The sequence below is a fragment of the Protopterus annectens genome, chromosome 5.part1 (assembly GCF_019279795.1).
Source record: "Protopterus annectens isolate FY-2018-M chromosome 5.part1, PAN1.0, whole genome shotgun sequence".
Classification (NCBI taxonomy): domain Eukaryota; kingdom Metazoa; phylum Chordata; order Ceratodontiformes; family Protopteridae; genus Protopterus; species Protopterus annectens.
The window spans coordinates 708,153,017-708,167,070 of NC_056736.1; the positions used below are offsets into that span (position 1 = coordinate 708,153,017).

The following is a 14,054-nucleotide window of genomic DNA, read 5'->3' on the forward strand; positions in this document are numbered from 1 at the left end:
CTACAAAAAAAAAACTTTATTAAAGCACATGTGATGAATTTTAACCAATATATTTATATGATTATATATATTGTCACAAAGAACTGGGAAAGATGTTCAAAATTTCTGGATACTTTCAGTATATTTTTAGAACCCCTGTTTTTATTTTTTAAAAGAGGATGCATTTTAAAGAACATTATTGAGCATAATGAAAAAATTAATACTAATTTGAAATATAATCCCATTTGAGCATTTAAATATACTTTTATAAGCAATGTGTGTATATAGCTAATATTGTCCATAGTAACTTAACAGCTCATGTGAAGATTATTTATAACCAAAAAAAATGTACAGTTGTAATAGTAAAGGAGTGATATAGATAGCGTATTGTACATAATGTCCCTCTTTTTATATAGGGAAGAAAGGGAGATTTTTAAGAAAAAGAATTTATGAACGTAGTTATAATAGTCAAAAAGGGAATGAAACTAATCCCCTTTACAAACACATGAAATTATGTAAACAAGGACATTTTAAGGGGTTTGTACTGAAGGAAGTACCCATTGACCCAAGAGGGGGACCATAGGAAACAAAGATGAAACACAGGGAATTATACTGGCAAATATCCCTGGATGCAAGTACACCACCAGGACTAATGACAATATTTCTATAGTTGCAGTTCTAAAATTAAGAACAGCTAGGTTATAATATATTTCTGTTATTAAAATGTAATATTAGATGGTTACTCTGGTATAGAGGAATGTGTTTTAGATTATATATTTAGAAATATATTTAGTTATATTGATTTATGAAAATTATGTTTGTTAACATTTATATATTTCTCTGTGTTTTAAAATTAAATATATTACTTTGTCTGGAGAGAATACGTGGTAACTAATTAATGGAATGTTACTATATAGGGTCCTGTAAAAATATAGAGTTACATAAACAATAATAATGGATAACATGTTTACATCTACAGTGATGTTTAACATAGGGATATTGTGTTTCATTTTGAAGGGAATTATACTTTATTAATAATTTCATCAGACAACGCCCTTAGTTAATGGTATTATTTAAGTTATTGGACAATTGATGACAATCCCAAAATGTGATGTAAAGGAGGCAGCACAGATAAGATGTGGCTATAAAGTTAGTGGGATTCTGATGAAGTCCTTGCATTAAGCCGATTCAATGCTTTCTATTGCTCAATTGTGTGGTATAAAGTAGAAATGAAGTTTGATGATTTTAAAGTTTGTTTTTCAGATGGAAACAGTTCTTATCCATTAGTGCATTTAATGTTTCCCTTGTGGGTGAGATGGTGACTGAATAATGTCTTCAAGTGTTAGTTCATGTATCTGGTTAATGAAAGAATCTAAACTGGAAAATGATCATGAATATTCTTTACAGTATAAGTTTGGAGTCAGCAATCATCCTCTGCCATACCAGAAAAACCTCTGTAATTCAAGGACGGTAAAGCAAGTTTCTTTACTTTTAAAATGAGGATGGTAGCAAAAAGGGCCAAATGGAGAAAGGTGTTACTATAAACAAAATGAAAGAAATAACAGAACCTCTTTTCAGCTGTGTTTATTAACCTACATACATTTTAGAGAAATCAGAATTAATGTGGTTAGCTACCAACACAATCAGAAGCAGGCATGTCTTCTTTGGAAAACTGGAAACAAACAGGTTGGAAGAAAGAAAAGTACATGCTGTAAATGTGCCAAATGTGACAAAGACATCTGCCAACTTGGAATGCGGTAGTAGAGGGAAAAACAGTAATTCTGTGTTCTGATTGCCTTTATCTACAAAATTAAAAAGTGTCCACAGCTTTAGCTATTACATACCTTCAAATGAATATTTAAAACATGAAAGTAAATTCCAGCATTTCTTAATGTGTTATCTTAATCAAGCAATGAACATTTCACAAGTTGAATTGCACAAATTAAATTTTACATTCTTTTCCCTTTATGTAAAGTGTATTATGCCCTGCAAAGAACATTTACCTTTTCACCTCTGGTTTCAAACTTTAAAGCATTTTTGGCTGTAAAAAAAATTAGAAATAATAAAAATGTGTAATATTTTTTACTCTAAATTATATTGCTATGCAGTGCTATCAAATTTAGATTTTATGGTAGCAAAATGTCTTGTTTCATACTACCTATGAATTGTACATTAGCATTTTTTTCAAAACTATTTAATTCACAGTAATTGCTTTTAAACCAGAACATCTTAGATAAGCATTAGTGATATATCTTTTCTTCCAATGTAATGCCATTGAATTATCATTGTCAATATGCAATATTACTTCATTTTGTTTCATGATTTACATTTGTGACCTTTATGATAATTATAATATGCTTATTATAAGGATGGGATCAGGCAGCCATATTGTACATATAATAAACATTTTTATAATCATTCTTTAGCAATTTAGAACTTCATGTTTCCTCTTTCTACAGGGTTGCAAACTACACATCATGCATATTTAATCATCCCCCCAAAAATATTGACATTAGACAACTGTTATAATGCATGGAAATGTTGGCCACTGAATTAGAAACATGGTCCCTGTCACATGACTGTGGTCAATTTTGTCTTTTCTGCTGCAGTCTTTTCTGTACTCCATTAGCACTGATGTGGCACATACAGGAAAGGATTATTGCATTTTAAAAATACACTGATAACATAATGTTATAAGATTTCCATTTCAGAATTGCAATAATAGTTTCCAAAACATTATAAGGAGAGGCTAGAATTTCCTAATAACTTGGATTTATTCTTTAAAGAAGTTGCTACAATTTTATATTTTTTAAGAACTCATTAAGGAAACACCCAGCTGATCAAAATATTAATAAGAGAAAAATGTCCTATAATGGTCTGCATCAAAGGCTATACTTGATGGCCTTGTCGACCTTAGGGATTGTCTTAAACACTTCCAGCCATCCAAAAATCTGTTAGGTAGCGTGAATGGGTGTGCCTTCCTTGAAGGCTGGCCGTCGGGCTGGCAACATGGAACCGTAAAAATCTATTGCCAATCATTAGCGGACCGGAGTTCTGCTGTGGCGACCCCTAACCGGGAAAAGCTGAAAAACAAAGAAGAAGATCATCTGGAGCAGATGAGGACTGTTACACTCAGTTTTGGTGACTTGAAGCCAGTCACATATGGCATTTAGTAAATGTTATATGGTTTAGATTGTACAGAGTATGACTCATGTTTATACTGTCAGTTTCTGTACTATATTGTGTTAGCAAGACTGGAGAGTAAACTTAGAGGCTAAGGATGTACATAATGTTAGTAAAATGCTTTCAGCAGCTGCTGCATTGAGACAAAATGTCTCCCTAAGAAAATAATATATAATATAGGGGCATTAATTATTAGGTTTGTAGCATTTTGAGATAGTCCCAAACATGCCAGGTTACTTAGAGTTAACTGCCTATTTTGCTGGTAGAAAAATTTAGCTTGGACTTGATTAGTTGATGTTTTGTACACCATTATTTGCTGCTTTCTAATTAAACTTTTGATTAAAAATCCTTTCCTGGAAAAAAATAGATCAAAGAGGGGCTGGTTTGGGTAGATGTACAAGTGCTTTGCAGTAAGCTGGGCATATTAATTCCCATATAGTGTTGCTTACTGCTTCTAATTAAACTATTGATTAAAAACTCCTTGACTGGAAAAGAAAAGATCAATACGGGGCTCATGGAGAATATCGGTGCTGTAGATAAGGGCTTGTTGTTGGGTAGAAACGTAAAGATTCAACCATTTTTCTACAATAGTAGTTTTTTCTTGGCGAAAAGCTATTTCCTTTGAATCAGAAAGCTCTTCAATGATCTTTGTCAGACATAAAGTCATCAGAGCAAGTACAGCCATCCAAATATTAAGCTCATTACTGTTTCTCATCAGAGTTCTTAATCAGAAAAGGTTCTGAGGGAAAAAGTGCAGCCAGAAACTCTTTAAGATGTTCTTCACCTTAAGTAGAATTTGTCTGCCAACAGTTAACTGAAGTCTTGGAAATTAAACCTGAGATTTTTGGCAAGCCTCTCTTATTTTTCACATCATCCAAAGTTACTCCTAGGCAGTCTTATTCTCTGACTTTAATTAGAGGCAGTGATATTTGACCACTGGTTGCCACAGTCAGTTGCAAGTAGTGGTCAGAGAAGGCTCTTAGGTCAGCAGATACCAGACTAAAGACCTGGAAACTGACTCGAAAGAAAGCACAACAGTTCAAGAAATGACTCAGGGCTCCAGCCCCTTAAATAGAAGAATAGAAAAAAATGTGGAGTTGAACAACAATGGCAATGCCTCAAAACAGAATGGGTGAGAACTACAGAACAGATACGTGGCTGAGTCAAGTATGGAAATAAGGTACATAAGGAAAGCTGGGGGTGGAATGCAGAACTCCAAGAACTCATCAAAAGAAAGAAGAAGTACTGGAAAAATATGGAGATATAAAAGATGAACCAGGGTAGAAAGAAAGGGTCTATATTATGTAGTCAAACGATAAAAAAAGCGAACACTCTTTTATTGAACACTAAAAGTCGAAAGCACTGAATGCTGAACACATGGAACAGTGATTTTTTTTTCCCAGGGAAAAAAAAATCGCTGGACCATTTTCTGGACTTTGCCATTTCCTCCACTGTGGTGCCATCTCAGAGTTGGTATATTTAAGTGGGGTGTTTGGAATTTTTTTTTTTTTTTTTTTTTGTTTTGCGGTGCAGCGATTTTTTTCCCTGGGACGCTGTTTTGTGGGTTCAACATTTACTGCTTTCAGTTTTTAGTGTTGATAAAAGAGCATTCACTCTTTTTATAGTTCAACATCGTGATGTAGACCCAGAAAGAAATACTGGTTGGCTAACAAAGAGGCTAAGAGAGGAGTTGCAATAGCAAAGAACAAGGCATGGGAGGCACTCTACCAGCTTCTGGAAAGTGACTAAGTAGATGGCATGAAGAAACTATGTCAGGTTGCAAGGCAAAGGCAGAAAGATAAAGAAGGTAGTCAGACACCCTTTATAAGAGATGCCAGTAACAACCTGCTCACCAGTCCACAGGACATCAAAGGCAGATGGAAGGAGTACTTCCAGCATCTTCTGAATGAAGAAAACCCCACAGAAGCTGTATTGCCCTGACACAGCCTATGATGAGAGGGGCAGCCCACCCTAAAGAACTCAGAACAGCACTAAGGAAAATGAAGTCTAGGAAAGCAGCAGGCTCGGATGAGGTCACAGCAGATGAGATAATGATGCTGGATGAGACGGGGGAGAAATGGCATCTGAGAGTATCCATAGCAGTTTGGAGATAAAGGCTTATCAAAGATGACTGGAGAATATGCATACTAGTGCCAGTGTTCAACAAAGGGGACATTCACAACTGTAGGCAGTACACAGGTATCAAACTCCTGTCACATTGCATGAATGTCCCAGAGGGTGACTGATAAACAAATATGCAGAGTAGTTGAAAGTAAGATGGGAGACTAGCAGTTCAGATTCAGATCAGGATGCAGGACAACTGACCCAATGTTTGCAGGATGCAGCACAACTGACCCAATGGTTGCAGGATGCAGCACAACTGACCCAATGTTTGCAGTGAAACAGATAGTTGAGAAGAAGTTAGAGATGAAGAATGAGTGCAACTGGACATTCCTAGACTTGGAGAAAGCATATGACTAAGTCGCAAGAAAGTTGATTTGGGCAGTACTACACTGGTTCAAACTCCCAGAAGCATTGGTAGAATTAGTGCACGATCTTTACAGGACCCAATGACTTGAGTATGAACAGTGTTCATTGTCACAGAGGAGTTCCCATTGGGAGTAGGTGTGCATCAGGGTTCGGTTCTGAGTCCACTGCTGTTCACACTGGTGATGGACTACATTAGCAAACATGTCAGAGAGGCAACTGAATAAAGCTGCTGTATGGAGACAATGTGGCATTACATGCAGACTGCAAGAACTTCAGCAAGAGATAGGGGAATGGAATTCAGAACTGTAGGCACATGGGATGAAATTAAGTGCAGATAAGATGGTTGTAATGCCAGTAAAACAGAGTAATCAGAAGAAGGTGAAAATTGAAACAGAAGAGAAAATAGTGGAACAGGTTAACAGTGTCAAGTATCTGGGAGTGATAGTTGTGGAGAAGGGAAGTCTGAATGAGTTAGTCAAACCTAAAGTCAGATGAACTCAGGCAACTGGCACTGACTGTCAGGGGTAGTGTATGATGGAAGAATAACCGAAAAGTAAGGTGTCCAAAACAGGAAACCTGGGCAATAAAGGCAGCATAGATGAGGAATCTAGCGGTGATGGAAATGTCATGCCTGAGATGGGTGATAGGATATACACTGTGAGGCAGAATAAGAAATGAGGGCATAAAACCAGAAAGCAAATTAGCTCCATTTCTAGAACAAGTCAGAGAAGAGATTACAGCAGTTCAGGCACATGTGCAGAAAAGCAGTAGACAATCTGACGAAGAAGATGTGGGACGGACAGGAAGAAGGCAACAGGAAACGAGAGCCTCCAGCAAAGAGGTAAATGAACTGTATGTGAGAAGACCAATGATGGGCATAAGTGTCAAAGAGGGGGGGAGAGGGGTACTGAATAGAGAAATTGTTAGAGTTGACACAACACCCTAACCCCATGTGTTACAGAACTGCAACTGCCCTTCTCTCTACATCTGCACAGAAACATATTTGTAAACTTATAACAGTAGAGCACACACACACACACATACATGTAGATGCGCACACACACACACACACACACACACACACACACACACACACACACGCGTGCGTGCACACACACACACACACACACACACACACACACACACACACACACACGCACATATTCTGTAATAAAGGTTCACAGGAGTTCTACAACTGAGCTAACAGTCCCGGACAAAATACTGTTGAATGTAATGGCAAGCCAAATCTCACACCTTTTGAAAAAGTTTGCCAAGAACTTGCCAAAAATAGTAAGCATCAGTTACAGAGCAATCGGGATTTGGTTTACTTGTTACGATGCATGCTTGCTCTCTAGGTGGAATTTCTTTCCATGTACAGATATTCTAGAAATCCTCTGTTACAGCAGAGTCAGGTTCTGTGACTGAACAAACAAAACAATAGTTGGACTGTAGCTACAGTTTACAGTTTAAAACAACTTTCCTGATGTTCTGTTTCAAAGGGTATGAGATTCAACAGAAATATCCAAGTGTCCACAATCACCAAGATGGTTGGGAATGTCCCCTCGTGTTCCTGTGGTTCACTAAACACTGTTCCTTATAATAAAAAGCATGTCAAATAAGTCGAAAACAAATGAAAAATAGAGAACAAACCACACTGAATCCAAAAATAAAAGTACTTTTATTTTTGGATTCAGTGTGGTTTGTTCTCTACTTTTCACTTGTTTGCAGTTCGTGTTTTTGAACAAGTATGTCAAATAAGTCATCTGCTTGAATTCAGGAAGCCTTTGCTTTTTGTATACGTCTGAGTTATTCTGGTAAGGAGTACCAGTGTATTTCATGCTCCGTGGCTGTCCTGGTTTCATTAGTAAGAATGAAGGACAACAAATCTAAGTGCGTTCTCATTTTCAAATGCTCTGCTGGGTGACATAATAAGAGATGTTTACAATGCTAAACTAACTACAAAGTCAAATTCAATTTCATAAGTTATTACTAAGCTATAAATCCAACTCCCTTGCAAAACTCTTTTTAATGTACCATTATACCCATCTGAAGCAGTCATCTATCTTAAAGATTATCTAGCCCCTGCACCAACATTTAGTAATTTAGGAAACAATATCATGCAGTGCAATGGAGTAATCATACAAATTTAACATTTGGAAATGTTCCTCCAGAACAATGCTAATAAAACTAAAAAAAGCAATTTAGAAAAATACCCTGCATGGCAACATTCTTTAATAACATACTATATTTTCAAGACATTCAGAAGCATCTGATATTTTCTTAGCATTTATTCATTTACAGACTATGTTAAAAGGCATTAAATAAAGATTAATTTGACAGATGTAATTCTGAAGAAAATATAACAAAAATACAGTTATTTTTTTTTCAATGAAAGATGATAATGCTAAACTGAAATTTATAGTTAAGCTTTGCCTGGATATATCGTTTAGAGTTTTTATGACAGGTGAAACAGCAGACATCTGGTGATAAATTAATTAACAATTACTTTTTGCAGATATGCTAGTATTTCTTAGGGGAGTAGAGGTCTTGTTGCTTACAGAAACAGTGCAGAGTTCCCTCAAGGAGTGGGAAGTTCCGTAAGTTATTCCAAGTACGCCAGATGAAACCCATTAAGCTGCAATACGTCTGTGGAAGGCTCAGGGAAAAAATACCTTAGAGAGTGAAAAACTAAAAGCCTATTTAGGGAACTATTTTACAGATATGTCATTATTTTTCCTGTACATTTGCCTACATTAGGATTGCATTCTGCACAGTTCTAAACGGAGGTAACTTAACTCGGCTGATGTTCAACGGATGGGCTACGTGGACTGCTTATGTAAAGTGATAATGTAAGCCACTGTGAAAAACTTGCTTATCCCATTACGCTGCATTCATGGGCAATCCCAGCAATCTTGTTTGTATCCATTTCTTCTTGTTTCACTCAACATTACTTTTCTGTTTTCAAACAAGCAAAAGTAAGGAAGTAAATACCCCTAACAAGACTTGAACCCTAGTCACTTTGAATTTAATTCCATTTTATTCCTAACTACATCTATGAAGCAGATGAAATGCTTTTTTAATCTAATCACAGTACTTCTGTTGCAGTGGATGCACAGATTTCATTACATTCTCACAGGCAATAGCGTGTGTTTACTGAACTACAAGTGGTACAACTGCTACACGAATCAACCAAATGAGAATGTAAAACAGTGAGTATGAATTTGGGTGCCAACTGAGCTAATCAATGAAGAATTATTAATGAGCTCCAAGACAGCTCTGGTTTTTAGGTGCCTAAATAACACATATGGTAGTAAAACTGGACAGATCTTTTAAGTATCCTGGGTTTGAGACACACTGAGACATTCACTTCTTTATACCTTTGCGGCATACATATTTTATAACCTACACACAACACTGTTGTGTGAATGCTTTACTGCTTACAATTCTGGAAGTCTATTAAGTAATTCCTTATGTCTTAAAAGTAATTAACAGGAATACTTAGTTAAATACAGCTATTACATTACAGAAACTGTTAGCAAACAAGAATTACATTTCCTACATTGTTAACCAAGTTTCCTGCTTTGCGGACAAGTTGCATTTCCTTTTTAATCAATATCCTTCTAAATATGTTCTGCTACAGCTGTTTTATGTCTGTCTCATGAGTTCTTGGATTTCACCACTGTTTTAAAACATGATTCCATTTATCTGCTACACTGTTATGCGCAGACATACATTTTAACGTCTTGTCTGAACCAGACATTCACCTTTCACTTGTCTCGCAGTGTAACTCTTCCTCTGTGAAATACTGCCATCCTGGATGCTCTTAATTCCTTAAAGTGATTAAATGCTGCTATCATGCTTTTCGCAAATTCCTTTCTTTGAGGGTATACATATGAGACTACTTTAGTCGCTAAGTTTTCTAGTAAACCAGTATTTCTTACTGCCCTTTTCTACATAGAATTCACCATGGTATCATGGCCTGACAGACTAAACACAGGAAGATTAAGATATAATTTACTATTCATGATGATGATGATGGTGGTGATGATGCATTCCATGTTTCCTTATGGGATTCACCCCTCATTTACAACTTTCAGCACAACCAGTAGCCTACACTGCACAGACAGTAGCCAAAGATCTCAGCAGGTGGGTTGACAATTCGCTCACTTTTGACCAGCATGAGTCAATAGTAGTTAGGAAATCCTTCCATCTAGCACAACCAATTTCCAGTGTTATTTCTTCTAGGTTAAAGGATGCTACGGTTCCACTCTCTTGAGTACAATACTTCCTTTGGCATGTACCTAGCCAAATGTATCATTTAGCTATAAAGGTCTTGAAAAGTTTCCTGATGAAAAAAGATTATTCATGCTGTAGGTGGATTTGACATCCTAAATTGGCCCTAGGTGTGAGTGTGTGTGTGTGTGTGTGTGTGTGTGTGTGTGTGTGTGTGTGTGTGTGTGTGTGTGTGTGTGTGTGTGTGTGTGCGCCTTCTGTGGAAGGTTGGGTGCCAGGCTGGCAACTTGACACTGTAAAACTCCACTGCCAATCATGAGCGGACAGGTGATCCACTGTGGCGACCCCTAACCGGGAAAAGCCGAAAGAAGAAGAAGGCCTAAAAAAACTTTTGTTACCAGGACAGTGTAGAAGCCCTGTCTCTATACCCTTATGTCTTCAGCTGAAACCTGCATGACAGTCAACACCTGGTATTCGGTGTTATCAAAGACCCCACCTTAATGGAGCTCTTATATCTTCATAGGAAGAATGGCTGCACAAAAACCCAAACCAAGGGTTTGAACCCCCAGCAACATGTAAATAAATCACATTGTTTGCAAACCTTTATTACCTAATAATTGCCTATCTCTGTACAAATTTGTCCTGCATGTTTAGCAGAGTGGTAACACTATGGTTTTCAAGATGACCTTGATGACTGGATGGGTATGAACAAGTTCATTCCTGGGCTGATGAGTTTTTGTCCTCCTGGAACTAGGGATACATTTTGAGAGTAGTATTTGGCAGGGTGGCACAAATGGTCTTCAGACATGCTTGCTTTGTAGTTTGTATGATTCTATATGATCCTGTGATCCATATCTGAATCTTCCCACACTTTCCTTACTATTTTATACTAACTGCCATATTTTGATAATCTAAAGTAATTATAGTGAAAGTCCTTTCCAGTCTGACCACACACATTAGCTTATTTCACAGTATGAAGTTTTGCCTGACTGTTACCAGTTGTACTATCCTGCACTTCTGTGTACTGAAAATAAGCTGCTGCATATCTGTTAAATCTGCTGACTTTGCCAAATATCTTCCCATACCATCTACCCTACATGCGGTAATGAACCTGTTGTCAATTTTTGGGTCACCTGCCAAAATACGTCTCAACCCCTTAGCCCCGGAAATCTGGATAAAGTGTACAGTCACTGGGAGACAAAGACCTAAAATAGGGACAGATTTTAAATATTATGCTTATAAGCTTAGAAAGTTACTATAATAACAGAATTTGTGTTAGCATGCATTTTCTGAAGGACGTAAAGCCTGAAATTGAAATGAATGTCATTATTTAGTAACTTCAATCCTCAGTGATTTGCCAGAAAAACAAAAATATTATGAGTCATGGACCAAAAATATAGGTTTATAGGTGGTTGCTGGGCTATTGACCCAAAGGTCTTTATAAGACTAGCTGTGTGTGCCCAAAGTAATACTAGAGAAACCCAATATAAAGGATCTTGCCTAAAATTAAGATCCTAGTTAGCAATGACTGCTCATATTTAGAAGAGTCATAGGTGAAATCCCTGGCAGGAATTTATGGTTTCCCATCAAGTCATCCAGGCTACACTTAAATAGGGTCATAAAGGGACTTTGTTTGATCTGAACTGGTAGCCTATTCCAGAGGAGTGGCAACTTCTGAGAGCTGTATCTGTCTCTCCAGCAGGTCCTATTTATGCCACAGGCCAGGTTAAGGTCCTGGGAGCAGGTGACCCTTGTCCCATTTGACTTGCAGATGTGCAGAATTTCCATTAGGTTTGGATCTGAGATTGCTCTGTAGGTCAGGCACATGTCTCCTTTAAGTAGTCTGTACACTACTGAGGACAGTGACTTCAGTGTCAATGTATGACATATGCTGGAGACCCTGAATTTAATTTTCTTGGTTAGAAATCTCTGCGGTCTCTCAAGTTGCTGCAGGTGCCTGGTAAGGTACATACCAAATGGAACATTGTACTCAGTTATTGCCCTGATGAGGGTCGAGTACAGTGGTTTTATGACCGCTTTTGCTCTTGAGGCAATGCCTTTGCTAATGAGGTGTGTGGACACATGGTGGTCAAAATTTAGGCTACAGTCAACTTGCATTCCCAAGCCTCTCATTACTGAGTTGTTACTTAGGATATTATTATTTATATGATATCTGCAGGGATACAACATAAAAGTTCGACACAGCAAATATGACTTCAAAGAGGCAGCCACTTAAAAAGAAAAACTAAATAATTTAATATAGAATTAGCGCTTTCATTTTATAAACCATAAAACTTCATCAGATACACATTCCCATTCAGTTCCTTTCTGTAAATAGCTACAAGTCATATGACCATTAATTTTACAATCATGGGATGTCATTTTAACCAAATTCATGATATGACCAGCACCACGCAATCATTAAAAATTATAAAAGAACATAAATAATAAAAACCACAAACAAAATAATAAATTGCCACTATAAATACGATAAATAACAACACATTTTTAATTCCATTCAGACTAACTTTTATTAGCTAACCAAAGATTTCAATTTTAAAAGGAGAGCTATACTTATGTTGTCATTCAACCCTGGATATTTGTTTGAATCCAGCTTCAACTGCCAAATTAATTCCTGCTTTTCCAATAAAATGGACCATAGACCACACCGTGGGTTTTTTCTAACTTATCCAATACTAGAAATTTAAACCAGTGGTCTTCATGTTGTTCCACATGTCTAAACAAAGCATCTGTAGTTTTATGCTTTTTACATCATATATATGTTCATAAATATGACTACGGAGCCTACGTTCCATTTTGCCTACATAAAAGGCTTCACATAATTGACAGAGGGCTGCGTATACCACCCCAGCAGTATCACAGTTATATCTGCCTTGCAAAAGTATGTCCTTATTACTGATAGTAACCGTACTATCCTCCAACATATATATATATATATATATATATATATATATATATATATATATATATATATATATACATATACATATACATATACATACATACTACATCTCCCACATTTAGACATCTTTGGATGAATCACAATAGTTTTATTTTTTCTGTCCAAGATGTTTTTCAAATTTAGTCCCTTCCTATGTGCTCTAATGGGCCTTTCTCCCACCCTCTCAAAAACATCATTGCTTTCTCATAGGATGTCCCAGTTCTTAATCAGAATCTATCTAATCTTGGAACTCTCCAAATTAAATGGGGTAATCAAGACTTTAGAGTACTCATTATGACCCTCTCATATTCCTGTTGTAATACTATTCACGCTGTTATCCAGTTTTACAAGCTAAAACGCCCCATCCCCCTCTTCATAGACACTTCATCAGTAAGTTCCTGGACCATCAACCTAAAATAACTCCTTTTACAAAACATTCCCAATAAATTTTCACATTCGGTCATAAAGTCTGCCTCTAAGATACTCATTCTGGCAGCCCGTACCAATTGCCCTTTAAGTACGGTCCTTTTCTGCTTATATGGGTGGGATCTTGTAAAATACAATAACATATTAGAATAAGTGGGCTTCCTGTACACTCATGAAACATATTTGCCCAATGCTTTGTCCTTTTCAATCATTACATCCAGATAAGCCATCCTGTCCATGTGGTAAGAGTGTGTGAAAGATAAAAATTATGTACCACTATTAATATAATCTATAAACCATAATAAACTATCTTCACCTTCCCTCCATACCATAAAAATATCATCCAAATAACACAAATATAATTTCATGGAATACATGGAAGGCTGGTTTAAAATATATAGAAATTCCCACTGTAGTATCACCATGTTAGCTAAAAAGGAATCCACTGAGGAACCAATCGCAACACCCTCCTTTTGGCTATGTATTTTACCCTTGAAAAACATAAAGTTATTCTTCAATATAATTTACAACAACTCGACATAATTATTTATATATCCCAGGTACACCCCTCTTCTTTCTAAATAGTCCTGCACCTATTCCAGTCCTATAGAATGTGGAATTACAGTATACAAATCACACACATCTGTCGTAACCAACAATTCTGTTTCAGAGTTAGTGACACCATTCATTTTGTTAAGGTCTCATGAATCCTTACATAGATGGTGCTCAGCCACTAATAAATGCTTTAACGTATAGGTTGGTACTAGGCTATCGGCTCTAA

The 14,054-nt window shown here is 36.7% G+C and overlaps 1 protein-coding gene across 1 annotated transcript in view; it reads left to right on the forward strand.

Annotated features, from left to right (window-relative positions):
- Nucleotides 1-14,054, forward strand: part of FREM2 (FRAS1 related extracellular matrix 2) — a 1,424,491-nt gene that overhangs the window by 874,043 nt on the left and 536,394 nt on the right. The gene's annotated exons all lie outside the window — the stretch shown is intronic.